The sequence below is a fragment of the Notothenia coriiceps genome, unplaced genomic scaffold, assembly GCF_000735185.1.
Source record: "Notothenia coriiceps isolate Sejong01 unplaced genomic scaffold, NC01 NC01_scaffold00003341, whole genome shotgun sequence".
Lineage (NCBI taxonomy): Eukaryota > Metazoa > Chordata > Actinopteri > Perciformes > Nototheniidae > Notothenia > Notothenia coriiceps.
The window spans coordinates 17515-32323 of record NW_011336042.1 but is presented as its reverse complement, the minus strand read 5'-3'; the positions used below and the strand labels follow the sequence as shown (position 1 = coordinate 32323).

The 14809-nt window shown below is 42.0% G+C and overlaps 1 long non-coding RNA gene across 1 annotated transcript in view; it reads left to right on the top strand.

Annotated features, from left to right (window-relative positions):
- LOC104941396 (uncharacterized) overlaps window positions 1–14809 on the top strand; it is a 39022-nt gene that overhangs the window by 20820 nt on the left and 3393 nt on the right. The window contains exon 3 of the long non-coding RNA XR_797896.1: window positions 14227–14279. This is a non-coding gene — a long non-coding RNA (uncharacterized lncRNA). The remainder of the gene's footprint in view (window positions 1–14226; window positions 14280–14809) is intronic.

Below are 14809 nucleotides of genomic sequence, written 5' to 3'. Positions count from 1 at the left end.
CCCCCGTGGATAACCCGGATCATGTTGACAAAACCGAGAGCGAGTTGCACCTCAGAAGTCACTCTGGAGATGTCCATATGATGACGCTGCGGGGGGGGGGGAACTGGCATGAAGACGATCACAGTGTGTTTGCCTCCCATGTGTCCAACTGTATACAGTTAGAGCCTCATTCAACTGTCCCTTTGTCCTGCCTGGTGCCCGCTTTGTGAAAGTGCCGCCTCATGTGTTCTTCTGTAACTTGATTGATATCCAGTTGCAAATTTAGCAAGCTGAGCAAAGTTGTTTTTATCAAGTTTCATAGATAAGTTTACATATTTAATAACTTTCTCGCAAGGTCCATGCAGAGGCAGAAATAATGTTTCTTTAAACATGTTTTTAGCTTCATTTAATAGGCAGACACTCATTTCTATAAATGTTTTGGAGAGATTTGATTTGATTTTTTTATTTCTTTTAGAAAATTCCGTTTTTAGGACTCGATTTCAGGCATAGAAGACATCGTCTTTTGCACGTTTTGAAAGTCATTTCATTGATTAATCAACTTTTGAAGGTCTTAGCAGGTACAGAATTGTTTTTTTCTAAGTAAGAATCGATTTTCTTTTACATTTCTTCAGTTTTTAGGAATCCAGTTCAAGCAAAGAAGACTTAATACAAATGTAATATCATTTATTATTGTTATGTTTTAATCAGTAAATCTTAATCAAACTGCTGCTGTTCACCACTTTAGTGACTTATTTTACGTACAATTATACTCTTTGAACAAATAAGACAGATTTTTGCAAGTTTGTAAGTAATGCAGAAAGTTTAATTTTGTTATTATAATACTGGATTCATTTATTTATTGTTAAATATTGCTATAGATTTCTACTAAAACATCAGACTACCTGAACAAATTATATAAAAAACACGATTATTCTTTGCATTATTTCATAGTGGATTGGACCAAAGAGCATCAGTAAATGTGGCTTTTATTTTTTATTTATTTTAAGTTACGGACATTAACTTCCGAGAACTATTTAGGAGTGAGCGGATTTTCTTTTTCATTTATTTTAAGAAAATATGAAGCGTGTTTCTCCTCCAGTGCAGCCATGTTGTTTCTTAAAAACTCTTTCACGTGTCGGTAAATGGAGTAGTAGAGAAGTAACTCTGTCTGTAGGTGAGGTCTGAGTGTGTGAGGTTAGCAGTGAGAGAAACTCAGGTCCTCCTTGCTTTTAAGGCTCAGAGCTTTCCTGGGAGTGCTTTTTGAGAAATGGCCGAGAAGTTCCCGCCAGCACACTTGTGTTTCTTTCCCAGTTTATACGAGACGCAGTATACACATGCCATAACACAGAAATATTTTGTCAATAGGCATATACAAAGCACTCTTTGAGCCACAGGAGAGCCATGAGAGAGTGTCCAATGTTTTTAAGAGGTTGATTCTGTGTTAAAAACAATGGGCAGTAAAAAAAATCCCCCCGCCGCAGGAAAACAGCCACTTTCACCGCGGCTCCCAGGATGAGTGTTTACACATGCTCAGCTGGATCCGCCGGACCCCACCTCGCCGCCGACCTGCGCCGCCGCCGTACAAATAAACAGGAAGGCCACAGGCACTTGGACGAAGGCCACGCTCATAATTCACCAAAAGCAGTATATTTTACAGAGGACCGGGGCGCGTTGGTGCGGCTCCAGCAAAAGGAATAAACTGTTAATCCATAAAAAGACACGCTGGATATGCGATACAGCACTTAGGTGCCATCTGAAAGCTCCATATCCTTTTAGCACCGGCCCTCTGTGTGCAGCGCCGCTTCATTTGGATGGACGCGAAAAAGAGAACTGTTAACAATGGGGATCGTATAACATGGATGTTTGTTAGAAGCATATTTATGTGGAAAGGGAACAGGGCAGTTTTGAAAGATGCCGGGCACTTTGTTGCCAGGTTTTTTAGGAAAAATGTAAAAATGTCCAAAACAGCTGGCAGCTCAATGAACTCCCCACAAATGAATATGTTCCATCCAACGCTGACTGGTGCCACATGTCATTTTGCACGCTGTGGAAACGTGACACCTTTGTGAGAAGCTGTGATTGACAAGAAGTGTTTATCTCGTTATTGGGAAACAATAGCAGGAAATTGCCTCTAAAGCCGCCGTTTTTCTTCAAGTTGTTTCTCGAGTGACGCCAAGGAGAGGAGAAAAAAAAAAACGTCCAGATCTCCTCGGCTACACTTAGACAAACGTAGCCAACATGAAAAGCAATCTTCAAAAGCTATCTTTATCCCTCTGCAGTTTGAAGTGCTGAAATTAAAGTTGCATATGGATGCCATCGAGACGCGAGCCACTCGGGGAGATTAACGACAGCGCGAGGCATCTGTGCATTCCTAAAGCGTCCTGCTCGTGCAGCTGACAGCGGCACACTGATCAGGCCCTGATAATCTGAAATTGCCTCTTTTCAAAGATCTCTAAATCCAGGCCGGGTTACAGCGGCAGCGTCATGTGGTCAATGTTACATGGGAGCTCTCTGAATTATCCCGCCACTCAGAATCAAATCCTGCTGAACAAAGTCAAGGCCAGAGACACAAATCTTCACGAGCACTTTGATAAAATAACTATTTTTTTAGACATTGTTTTGAGGGAGTTTATAAGCTCTAACGGGTGATAACATATGATCATAAATGACCTTAAATGGGTTGAAATGAATGGTAATAGGTTATTTTTGTTCAAGATAGTGAACTTTATGTTATTCACCCCTTCATCTCATGTTTGCGCACTAGAATATGTGGCAGGTGCATTGGAGATACTGCTTGGATATTTCATATTCATGTTTTATGCAATAGTTATGGTTAGGGTTGCAACTAATATTGGATTTTATAAACCTTCACTAACTTCATTCAAGTCAGTTAGTAGACTGAGATTGGTACACATGCAAATATATTGTAGAAAACAACATTTAAAACATGTTAGCCCTTGACTTAATCCAAGGTTTAGCTGAAATGTAATTAAGATGTTTTCTACCTTGAGGAAATACAAAATATCCAGGTAATTAGTTCAAAACTGCACTAACAGCAACAATAAGAACCCAAATTAGGCTTATTACTAATCATAATCATATTTAAACCATACAAAAATCCATGATTTCTGACTTTTCAACCCTTTTCAGCCTGTTAGATAATGTCCTCCTGACACATGAATCCACAGCTGAAGGTGCATTCTGGGATATATTAGGCCGTCAGGAGATATTTCACAATTAAATATACAGCTCGATGGGGGGAAAGGGCTTACAAAATACACCTCTTTTGCAATATAAACAGGATTTTCGTCTAAATTGTGTACACAGCCGCGATAGTTCAGCTGGAGAGCCTCAGGTCTGAGCTCACTAATATGGCAAACAGCATCAATGCGGATATCACTCACTCAAACCCCAAAGTAAATACACGCCGGCCATTCGTCCAAGGTAACAATTGAGGTTGTGTACGATATGAAGGAATGCACAAACCCCCCCACCCCCCCATTAAACGCTAGTTCAAATATTTATATTTCTTTTTGGTATAAATATAACAGAAAGTTTCTAAGTTCTGGCATTGTTTGGAACGCGCTCGTGTTATAAATGAGAGCCCGGTGACAGGTGGCGATGCAAAAATGAAGAGCGTCGGGCCTGAAGGTAAACAGTGCGCTGCAACAATACGGACTTGATGTGTTTGGAAGCGGAGCAGCGGACCGTTGCATATTTCACGAGGCTGAGTCAGAGTTTTATTGCCTCGGTCAGGCGCTGAAGGTCCACACAGCATGGGAACCGCTCTCCGTCCTGGATGGATTTCACTGTTTTGCCAGTTTTTTTGTATTCTCCTCCGCGTCTGCAAATTTAAACATTTCCAACGGGATGAATGTACACAAGTACAATCGCACGACTGCAACTCGATCACTCTCCACTCCACTGTACACACTCAGCCTCGAGGAAACAAACACACAGATGTATTTCTATAACAAGAATCCTTACCTTTACCTTACATCTGAATCCAAACCCAAGTCAGAACCCTGGACTACTTCAACTTTAAAGGGGCCCTATTCTTCTCATTTTCAGGTTCATATCAGTATGTAGTGTCTCTACTGTGACATGTCGCGTCAATGTTCAAAAAGCTCTTTATTGTTCTCATACTGCCTGTGCTGCAGGACCTCTTTTCACCCTCTGTCTGAAACCAGAGCCCAGTCTGCTCTGATTGGTTAGCTGGCCAGCTCTGTTGTGATTTGTCAACCGCTTAGAGATGTCCCAACCCTTAGCATATCACACATTTTGCGTTAGAACACTATCCAAAAGAAGCGTGAGTGTTACATAGTGATGTCACGATGTAATGGAAGTAAACAAAGGTGTTCATGGTGCCTCCAATTCAATGTAAGAAACCCTACACTGCTAAAAAACCATACCCTTAACACAGAAAGACTGATGTTTGCTGCTCGTTTTGCATAGGCCTCAACCATAACAAACGTTTCAGAAAACTGACAAATCAACGGTTAATGTTTTTGAGATGTATTTATTTTTAGATTAGATTTTGCATTGAAATTGATAGCATCTATTCATTTTGGAATGGACCTGAACACTATTCTGAGTCTTAAATCCCTTTGAAGAAATAAGGAATATCAAAATATTATCCTTTCTATTCTCATAAGAAGAATTTACTTTTAAAACAGAATCTGGTAAAAAAAAAAACTAGGCAACCAAGTGAATGCAGACGAGAGAATGGACATGGTGCCATACTGTAATAAACAAGGGCTGAAAAAGTGACTTTAAAATGTGTCTGCCCGACCTCGCATGAGAGCGAAGATCAATAGGAGACGTCTTTGATAATTGCTCGGCGCTTCATTAAAAGCTCGGCGTGGAGGCCCCCTCTTCTCTCTGGACGGGGCCACGTCACATCAGAGGCCAGATTAAATAAATAGCAGAAACACACTTAAACTTCTCCCCTTCTCTGGCCGTGATGGTAAACATGTCCTGATTGGCTTTAGGAGGGGGATGAGCGAGGTTTTCAAAGCCAGTTAATTTGCCCAGTGAGGAAAATCTGTCAGCGCTTAGAAAAACCTTAAGGAGGAGGACAGTGTCGGCTTTAATGCGACGTGACGCGTCCAAAAGCCATGACCGACCATCTCCGTCTCATAGTGGTCTCTTTGTGGCTCACTCACACCCAGCAGAATCACTTTAATCAGCTCTTTAGAAAAAGTAGATTTCATTTGCTAAAAAAAGAAAAACCTTATAATTCTACTTCATTAATGTTTTGATGTGACTGGATAATCACCCTTCAAAAAATAAGCAGCACTGGTAAACATGAATGATCAGGGGAGTTGGAGGGGGGTGACGGCAGCAGGACCTCATTGGTAATGCTAAACTTTCATAGTTGGGACTGAAGAGGCTTGACGTGCCGAGGTGTAATGTCAGATATCGATTGATCGGCGCTCTGTGTCTCGGTGTCAGAGCGCATTGACATTGTCTCATCTTACGATGGAGGGAATCTCACGGAGGATGTGCCAGGAACTCTTCTTCCTCCCCCCCTTTTTCTGGGAAGCAATCGTAACGGATCTTCCAGCGTACATGCAAACACACACATGACAGTGTCCCTCAAAAAGGCCTTATTAGAGCTGAGGAAACTGTCACTGTATTTTTTTTTGAAGGGCTGATATTCTTAGACTTTAGGCACCATATCATGCAGAATCTGTGCAGCTTGAGCAATCTAATGGCAGAAAATCCTGTCAACTTTGTTATTCATGCAGTCTGAAAGGATTCTTGTCCTGTCCCTTGAAGAAATAATTACAACAAATTGAATAGTACTGTCTGATTCTGGATCAGAAGTTAGTGAGGTAGTACTTTGACTTCCTCACTCTCTAAGTCAAATTAAGTGCAATGGAATATGTATGATGATATTGTTGTAAAAAGTATGAACCTATTTTTATTGAAAAGTCTCAATTTCTTTCAATAGCTTCCATGTCTCATGTGAGTGATTTCTATGTCATAAATGTGACTTAATAAGTTAAATTGTTATCTTTTTATCTTCTATCTTTTCCCAAATCTTTACAAAAGTGGTGCACTTGAATTCCCTCTGCAGCGCCTACATATCCCATGATGCACCTCAACAGTAGATGCTTGCCTTGTCAAAGTCCTTGACCTTTGAACTCCATGTCTCAGTGTTTAAGTTCAGTACATATAAAAAATGCCTCTCCTGTTACTTGTTTAAATGTCAGTTCTTGTTGAAACAAGTTATAATTATATATATTTTACATGTAAACCCTCTCCTCCCTCACCCAAACACCCCNNNTACTTGTTGCCTCCCCCCTAAGTGCTGCCCTGCAGTTCATCACTGAATGCATGCATGCCTGCACACGGTACATATGTATTTTCTCATAACAAACTCCTGAAGACCCAGAGCGGGTGTGTGTTGTTAGGTGACATGTCACCACCACCCCTCTGTACAAAATAACAACACACAGAGTTGGTGGGGAGCGAGCCCCCCCCCCCGGTCCATCGCTCTCAGCAGGGGTTATTGATTGTGACGTGCGCTTGCAGTGCACCTTCCCAGTCGCCTGTCAGCCAGATGCATGCTGGCAGGTCGGGGTCCGCCCCCCTCCCCCTTGACAGCTCCCGCGCGGCAGGGAGGACTGTGTTGGGGAGGGGGAGGCGTTTGTCTGAGAGCCAAACTGAGGGAGAGAGACAGCTGGCGGGGCCCTCCATTTCTCCCCTCTGTGCTCTCTGTGTCTGCAGAAGGTGAACCCCGACCCCTTGACCCCCCCCTCAGCCTCGCACTCGTTGTCGTCGCTACAAGGTGAGGGGCTGCCCGCGCACGTTAACCTCCGTTTGAGCAAACCCAGGTCTGTCACTGCGCATTTCTGCTGGTGTTTCACCCCCTCAGGGTAAAGATGAACCGTTTCAGTCTGTTCTCCACATTACTGTCGCTTTTCACCGCCACGTTTAGTACGACAAACCCCCTCGCCCCCCCCACCTGCGTGGCTTGTTTAACGCCAGCCCCCCTCCAGAAGGTGCAGAGACAGGTAATGAGTTCGCTCGGGGGAGGCCGACATGACTGCACGCATGTGAGAGTGTGAAATTACCTGACACAGCTTTCAGCGGCGCAAGGTGCTCCCCCGTCTGTGTGTTCGCTGCCGTGGGATCTGCACACACACGTTCACACACACAGGCAGAGAGAGAGAGAGAGAGAGAGGAGAGGTGGGAGAACGTAACATATGCCACCTATTTTAATCCAAACCGTCCCTAATGGCACTGTAAGCTCCAGTGTGAAAAGTGCCCTTTCGAATCAGGGAAATATACATTAATGCGAGGAAATGAGTCATTAGCATGGTGGTTAAACAGGTAGCATGAAGTCCAGCTGTGGTCAGCTGTTTGGACGAGTAGGTCGATTTGCAGTTAGCCAATGACATACATTTTTTCCATGTCTGAAATTCATATTTAAACCACAGTTACAAACATTTTTTAATCATATTCAACTTGTTTTCCCTTCATACCCTTACCAAACCTCTAATAACCAATAAGTTGGCTTTTTTCCTGCTTTCTTTCTATATAAATTGGGGATTTTAAATAATGTATTCGTTCATTGGGGCAGAGTGGGACATCTTTATCAGGTGTCTCCTAACTATAAACTCTAAGTCAAGTCTAAAGTATTCTGCATTTCACCAAAGCTACATAGATTTCCAAATCAAAATTCATCTCTTTAACTTGAATACAGTTCACCACATTTCCCTCTTTTCAAAGGACCTAACCCTAACTACTCCAACCTATGTTAGTTATGTTATTTCAGATTTGACCAAGATCGCATAAAAAGATGCAGTTGAAGTTTGGTATTATAAAATAACTTGAACTGCGTCATTTACAAAACGTTTGACTATGCCGACCTTTTGACCCCGAGACAAAACCGCTTGCTAACCTTTTAACATCGCAAACAAAATAATATCACATGCCCTTTGTGCTCTTGGCACAACATCTAAATGTTGAAGGGAGAGTTTGCATGTTTGCAGCAGGGTTGTACGAGGTCCTTATCCATAGTCAGTGTGTGACCTGCAGTTTGGAGAAGCAGACAGAAAGATAAGCAATGGACAAAACTGACTCACATTTTCTGCAAAGTAAAATGACATGAAATGGTGGCTGTAAAGAGACCTAAGGGGTGATGGAGAGATGTTGGGGGTTTTAGCCTCTGCAGTCCATTTACATGCACTGAAACCTATAGAACCACAGCAGTACGTTGCTTTGCTTCCTGTGAACATTCCTCTACAAATCCACTCTAGGTAATAAAGTGACTTCACAACCATCCCGTGAAAACATACAATTAAATTAACACCTCTCTAGTAGACTTTACGTCTGAACAGTTGTAAGGGATGTTCAGGTGAACCTACTTGAGTTAATAATCCACTTTTTGTGAAGCGAATTGTCCCCGTTAACAAGCTGTAAGCTGAGTTGAAGCAGTATTAACTCCTCTGCTGCATCAAAGTGTTTCTCAGAAAGGTGAACAATGGACTGAGAGTAATAACCCGCCCGTGTGGGGACAAGCCCGAAATACTAAATGGATCATAAGAAATAATCACCCCGGGGTTGCAGACAATAACCCCCGCCTCCCCCTCCCCCTCGCAGTATCTCAATCCATTTGTCTTGGAAAAGGAAATTACTAAATCCAATACAGTTCGATAAAAATCTGGCCTGTCTGGATGGGCTGCTGCAGGATAATGCGGCCTGATAAAGGCGCTCGTTTCCGGCCGCGCGCCATCCGTCATCCGGGGGTCGCTCCGCTGGTCAACTGTCTGCGGCTCCGACAGACGACTGCAGATCAGCTGCTCCCCCCCCACCCCCTCCGAGTCACAAAGTTTAGTTGTTGGTGAAATAGCTCGCGATGGCCACTACAAACTGCTTCATAACCATAGACTGTAACTGACTTCATAATGACAGCGATGCAAACGCTTTTTCTTCTAAAGTGTACATTTGAACATATTGCTCTCGGTATAGAATCAGGGGATTAGCAGGATTAGTTTAGTCCTTCACAATTTGTTTTATTTGTGACCTCAGTGTATTTTGTCTTCCTTTTTCTATCTGTACCCGAGCGATAATGTCACATGAAATCACTTTATTTCCCCCCATTCACAATATCTCGTACACAAATATACGTTTGAATAGTTCTCATGTTTAGTTTAATCTGTCACACCAAAAAAAAAAAAAAAGTTTAAAAATGAAGCATTTTTTTGTCTCACCTTGTCTATTCTTCAGATATATTTTGGACAAATATTGACTTTACCAATAATGCATGATTTATAATAGCAAATTTGAATAATTGTGAATATTTTTTTGTTTAATAACTGTCATCTAAATGTAGAGTAGTGTTAATGTGCAATTTAGGTTTTTTATTGACTTTTTTACTTTAACTTCGCTATTTTTATATAACTATATATTTGATTATTTTGTAATTCTTTAATAGAGCAAATGTTACAAAATCCAATTGGCCCCAAGGGATGAATAAAGGGTTTCTGACCAATGCACATGGAACAAAAATTGAGCATCATGTAGCCTAGCCTTGTTTCATTCGTCGTCATTTCGCGGCTCCTTATTTCCTGAAATGTAAATACACTGGTAGACTTCTTGTGTTACCATGACCTCTGACCCTTGTAGGATCACAACTGCTTAATTCTACAGTTTACATTCCATAACCGTGAGCATATCTCAGTGTTTTAAGTGTAAACAGAAGTCTCCTCACAGCTGTGGGCATGTGCTTTTGAAGAGATCCACTTAAGAGTTGCTTAAATGTTGGAGTTCTTTTTTTTTACCAAATAGCATGTAAGTCTTTTTAAAGAGAACCCTGAGAAACCCTAAGCACTATGAAGTCACACGTGTATGCAGGGTGTAGAAATAGGACACAGAAATGAATACTAATCGCCCATTACGATGCAGATTTGCTTAACAAGTCGCCGCGGCTGGCCTGAGGGAGAACAGGAAGCTTCGTCTCTTACTTAAGGTGCCGCATGACCTCGGCACGACCCGCGATTACACGGGGACAAATGTTGCTGCTGCTAATGAGCCCGGAGCGGCGGGGCTCAAAGAAAGGTGTAAATATTAGGACGCTATCACACACGGAGACAAATGTATAGTTAGCAAAGTGAAGATCCAGTCAATGTTATTAAGGGAAGCAGAGAGAGGTTGGAAGCGTTCGGTTTTTAGTCATTCTGCGGGTGAAAGATGGAAAGGCCTTGATGGAGATTTGCTGCAGATGGAAAAAGCGAAAAGTCGACATATTGTTCAGCTAACAGTTCAGGTTTTGGTCAGAAATTAAAATAATTCAAAGTGAATGTGAATGGGGAATGGGTTGCATACAGTGAACCTGTTTCTTTATTGGTTTGGCTTTCATCTTGTGCTTTTATCAGGTGAAAACTGACATTAGTCCGGGGTCTTTTATCCATCTATTAATTAGCATTTTCTCAACACACACATTTTTTTAAAGTTCTTGTAGCAAGTTGTTATGTATTAGAAAACGTCTTCTTGCAGTGACAAATATTTCATTTTTTTTGGCTGAATTTCTTTTTTTAAAGTCATAGAGATTTTTTTTTCTGGTATTGCAACATTTCTAAGGACCCTCATTAATATTATGCTGAATATCATGGAGGCATTTTATTGACTTCTAAGCTTGATTTCATTTTTATATTTTCATCCATAGCTTTGTATCTCTATGTAAACCTTTACAGTGATGATAAAACACCTTTAAAATGTGATATATTCACATTTGCATCAATTCTGCTCACTTTGAGTCAGTGTTCAAATGTGCTCTGTTTTCCTCAGCTTGTGAGTGATTTGACTGGAGAGGCCACTCTGGTCACCGCCACCCTTCTGAAGGCTGGATAATGCGAGCGTCTCGATTCGATTCACGTCCCTGCCGCAGCATTTCCAAAGACACTTAATTTCATACTTGTTTACGGCTCTCTCCAGAGATCTAAAGTTCAAAATCGCATGCATTTTTAATTCCAAATTAAGCCAGGGAAGAAGAAGGAGAGGGGAGGTGGAGGGGGAAAGAAATTCCCATGTTCACTACGCCACATTTTGACAAACATGACCTCCCCTCGCTGGGGTGGAGGGATTAAGTGGAACAAAAGTTGGCCCATCGCCGTACCAGGGCTTAAGGCTATTGGGGCGACAGATTAGAATATCTCTCCCCCTCTCGAGGAGATAAGAGGAACACAACCATTAAAAAAACGCTGCAAAACATAATGAACTGGTGATCTCCCACCACCATGTGTGAAGATTTATAAATCTTCAACACAGTAATGCAGATTTCCCCCTGCGTCTCCTAATGCCTTACACATGATCTGGGTTATCAAAGGGTGGAAACGTCTTCCTGCTCATTGTCTTTTCCCGGAGGAGCCGTAACTCTCACCCCTGTTTTGTTGCCGTATTCCGTGTCTTCTTATCCCAGATAATTACAAATATGTCAGCACGCGTCTCCGTATGACGCGTGCTTACGCCGGCACGTTGCCGTGGCGACACGGTGATACATCTCACCCCTCTCCGCTCTCAATTAGCTCCCGGAGCTGCAGGTTAATGGAACTTTTGATTGGGGGAAACTTGGTTTTCCTAGACGGGAGGGGGGGGGGTCGACCCCGGCCTTATCTGCTGCTGCAGAAAGACAAGTTACTCTTTTCTAACCCAAGTGCACCAAAACCACGCTTTTTATTTGGCTTCCTCAACGATTTACTTTGAAGTTTGTCTAAGGGAAGCAGGCTTGAGACACACAGTCAAAACTGGTATTCTAACATATTTGAGGTAATGTGATACATTTGAAAAAGCAGGGCATAAAAGACTACTTTGAAATGTATCAGTTTGGAACTACTTGTGCCTTTACAGAAGTCAAAGATTTTAAACAAATGTCTGCTAAGTACACGCTGTTTCAGTTATATGTATTTTTGAAATGCACTACTGTTTTGAGGCAGTGGTGCTGGAATCAAAGAAGAAGTTGAGGTTTTTGTGTTTGTATCGCTCTAAAAGTTTGGATTGACTCCACACGATTCAGCCTCTGACCTCAGCTGTTTTATGAACCGGTGATAGTGCTCTAAAAGTTTGCCACCAGTTATTTGTTCTTGGATTGAATTTGAGAGAAGCGATCGTATACTGTACATGGTCCGCATGATAATCAGCTCAGGTTAAATCTGCAACCCTGCCTGCTGGCTGGAGGCACACGCTGAGAAATGTTAACACACGGATATTATGTCAAAGTGAGTATATGTTACCAGCAAACAACATCTCATATAAGATCATATGAGATGAGATAAGATATGATACACTTGTATTCCGGATAGGACATAAGCATTATACTCTAAGTCTAAAACACGGGACAAAACATACAACAGTATAAATAAAAATAACAACAATAAGAATAGGTCAAACACAGAGAAGTTGAGTTTACACATATACAGATTTGGAAGAAGAGTAATATGATTAAAACCAGGTCAGAGAGATGTGACACTGTTAAAAAAGTCAAAGTCGTCCACCTTAAGTAGTCACAGTTTTTACAGTTAAAGACCTTTAAACATACATACATGCAAGCCTGAGTCCATGAAATAAAAAGCATGCGTTATGATTTACTTAATGACCTGCTTTCATGACTTATTATACGTGTCATTTTTTAAGATTCTGTGTGGCTAATAGTCCCTAAACACACAGTTTGGAGGGCACATTGTGGATTACAGTGTTCCCAGCTCCACTGAATGCATCATCGAGGAGGGAGAGGAGAAATCTTCGGCCTCACACTGTCTCCTCCTCGCCTGGGCAGGAGGTCATGGAGATTACCGGACACACACACACACACACACACACACACACACACACACACACACACACACACACACACACACACACACAGCATCCCTCTGTACAAACCTCCTCCGGCCAAACACAACCCGCTATCAGAGGATGACACCAAACACCCGCCCGCCGGCATCTTCCTCCTCCTCCTCTTCCTCCTCCTCCTCCTCCTCTTCCCCCCTTTCTTCCTCCTTCCTCCAAACGCATCAGTGAGTTTCACTTTAGCTTGTTTGCGGTCATGTTGCAGGCAAGGTGACAAGAGCGATACACGAGAAAACATTCCCGTCATTTCCAAAAGAAAGAGCTTAAGGTGGAATTGTTCTCCATGGGGGGAAGCTGCCACCTCTCCTTCTTCTCCCCCTCCTTCCCCTCAGTTTACCTAACTCTCCAAAAAGGGGGGAGATGCATCCATACACACACACACACACACACACACACACACACACACACACACACACACACACACACACACACAAACACAACCCTCCTGAGGAATGGCTGGCGAGCAGAAGAAGAAATGCGGCCTGACAATCTCCCCTTCCCTGCGGCGGCTGGATGCCAGAAACGAGCGCCGATTCTTGGGAGAGATCTTTTAGCGAAGATGCCAGGGATTGAGAAAGAAAAGACTGCAGGACAGCGCTGTGTCACCTAGCATTAAACAGCCCTAAACTCTCCGTCATGAGATACTCTGCGCAAAGCAGGCCAGAGAGAGGAGGAGAGAGGTCTTCATCTCTTATCTGCCTTTCCTCTCGCTCTGTCTTCTTCTTCCCTCCAAGCTCTGATGCTCTGGGACTCACACACACACACACACACACACACACACACACACACACACACACACACACACACACACACACACACACACACACACATCACAAACAGTTTGACTAAAGAAATAAACAAGTATTCGGAGGAAAAAAGAGGAATAATTCCCAAAGATATTGAAGTGACTGTTATTTTGTGCATATTGATTGTTGTGTTTGTATCTTAATGTGTGCACATGCAGAAATGTGTCTGTTGATTTTGTATTTATAGGATAAACATATTTTATACATGTTTTTATATATATTTGTATCTTTGTATTCGGGATTGTTGGAAACGGTATTTCGATCTCTCTGTCTGTTCACACAAACGGAAAGATTGACAATAAAGTTGACTTTGATAAGAATCTGAATTATTGTATTAGTATTTAGCTTACTCTTTGTATAAAGTTAATGTATTAAATATAGAGAAAAAAAAGCACACATTAGTAATAGAATATGAATTAAGCCAAATAAGTACACAGCCTAAACATGGATAGCAGAATCCTGAACTGGGATCAGAATGATTTCAATCATTGTTGTTGTGAAATATGTAGATGATACATTTTAAAATGCAGGATATGGATATTAAACAGCTTGTGTCTGATTTCAACTTGTGTTCTCTTCATAGGTGTCAGAGGGTGAGGGGAATGTTCTGGAAGATTCACATCCAAAAGTGACCAGGTGGGTAAAAACAGAAGGAATTTGTTTTTCATCGTAACTAGAAAACACCAGAAGATAGTAAAAGATATCAGTTTAAGATTCCACCCTAATGTTCTTTTCAAACTATTAATCTAAAATCAAAAGAGAATAGTGTTTTTTTTAACTGTAAGACAATGAGAAGCAGCAACATGTCAAATGTCAGAGTCTGATCAGTGTTTCCTCCCTATTATGATCCAGGCAGGACTCCCTAAAAAAAAAAAACTTCATCTCCCTAAGCGTGTTTGTTCTCTCAAGAAGTGTCTGGCCCTGCATTGTGAAAGAAAAGTTTCCTGTCATATTTGAAGCAGCTCGGCCCGTTTTGAATAATTCAGCGGCTGCCCGGTCGGATGCAAACAAACGGAATAAAACATAGATACTTATGAGGAGGCACAAATATGAACAAACAGCATCTAAAAGCATTAAGGAAACAGAGCGTCGGGGCTCTGGAGCGACAGATGAGGACAGTGTGTCTGACTGGCTGGACGGAGTCTTACCTCCCCCCCCCCACACAC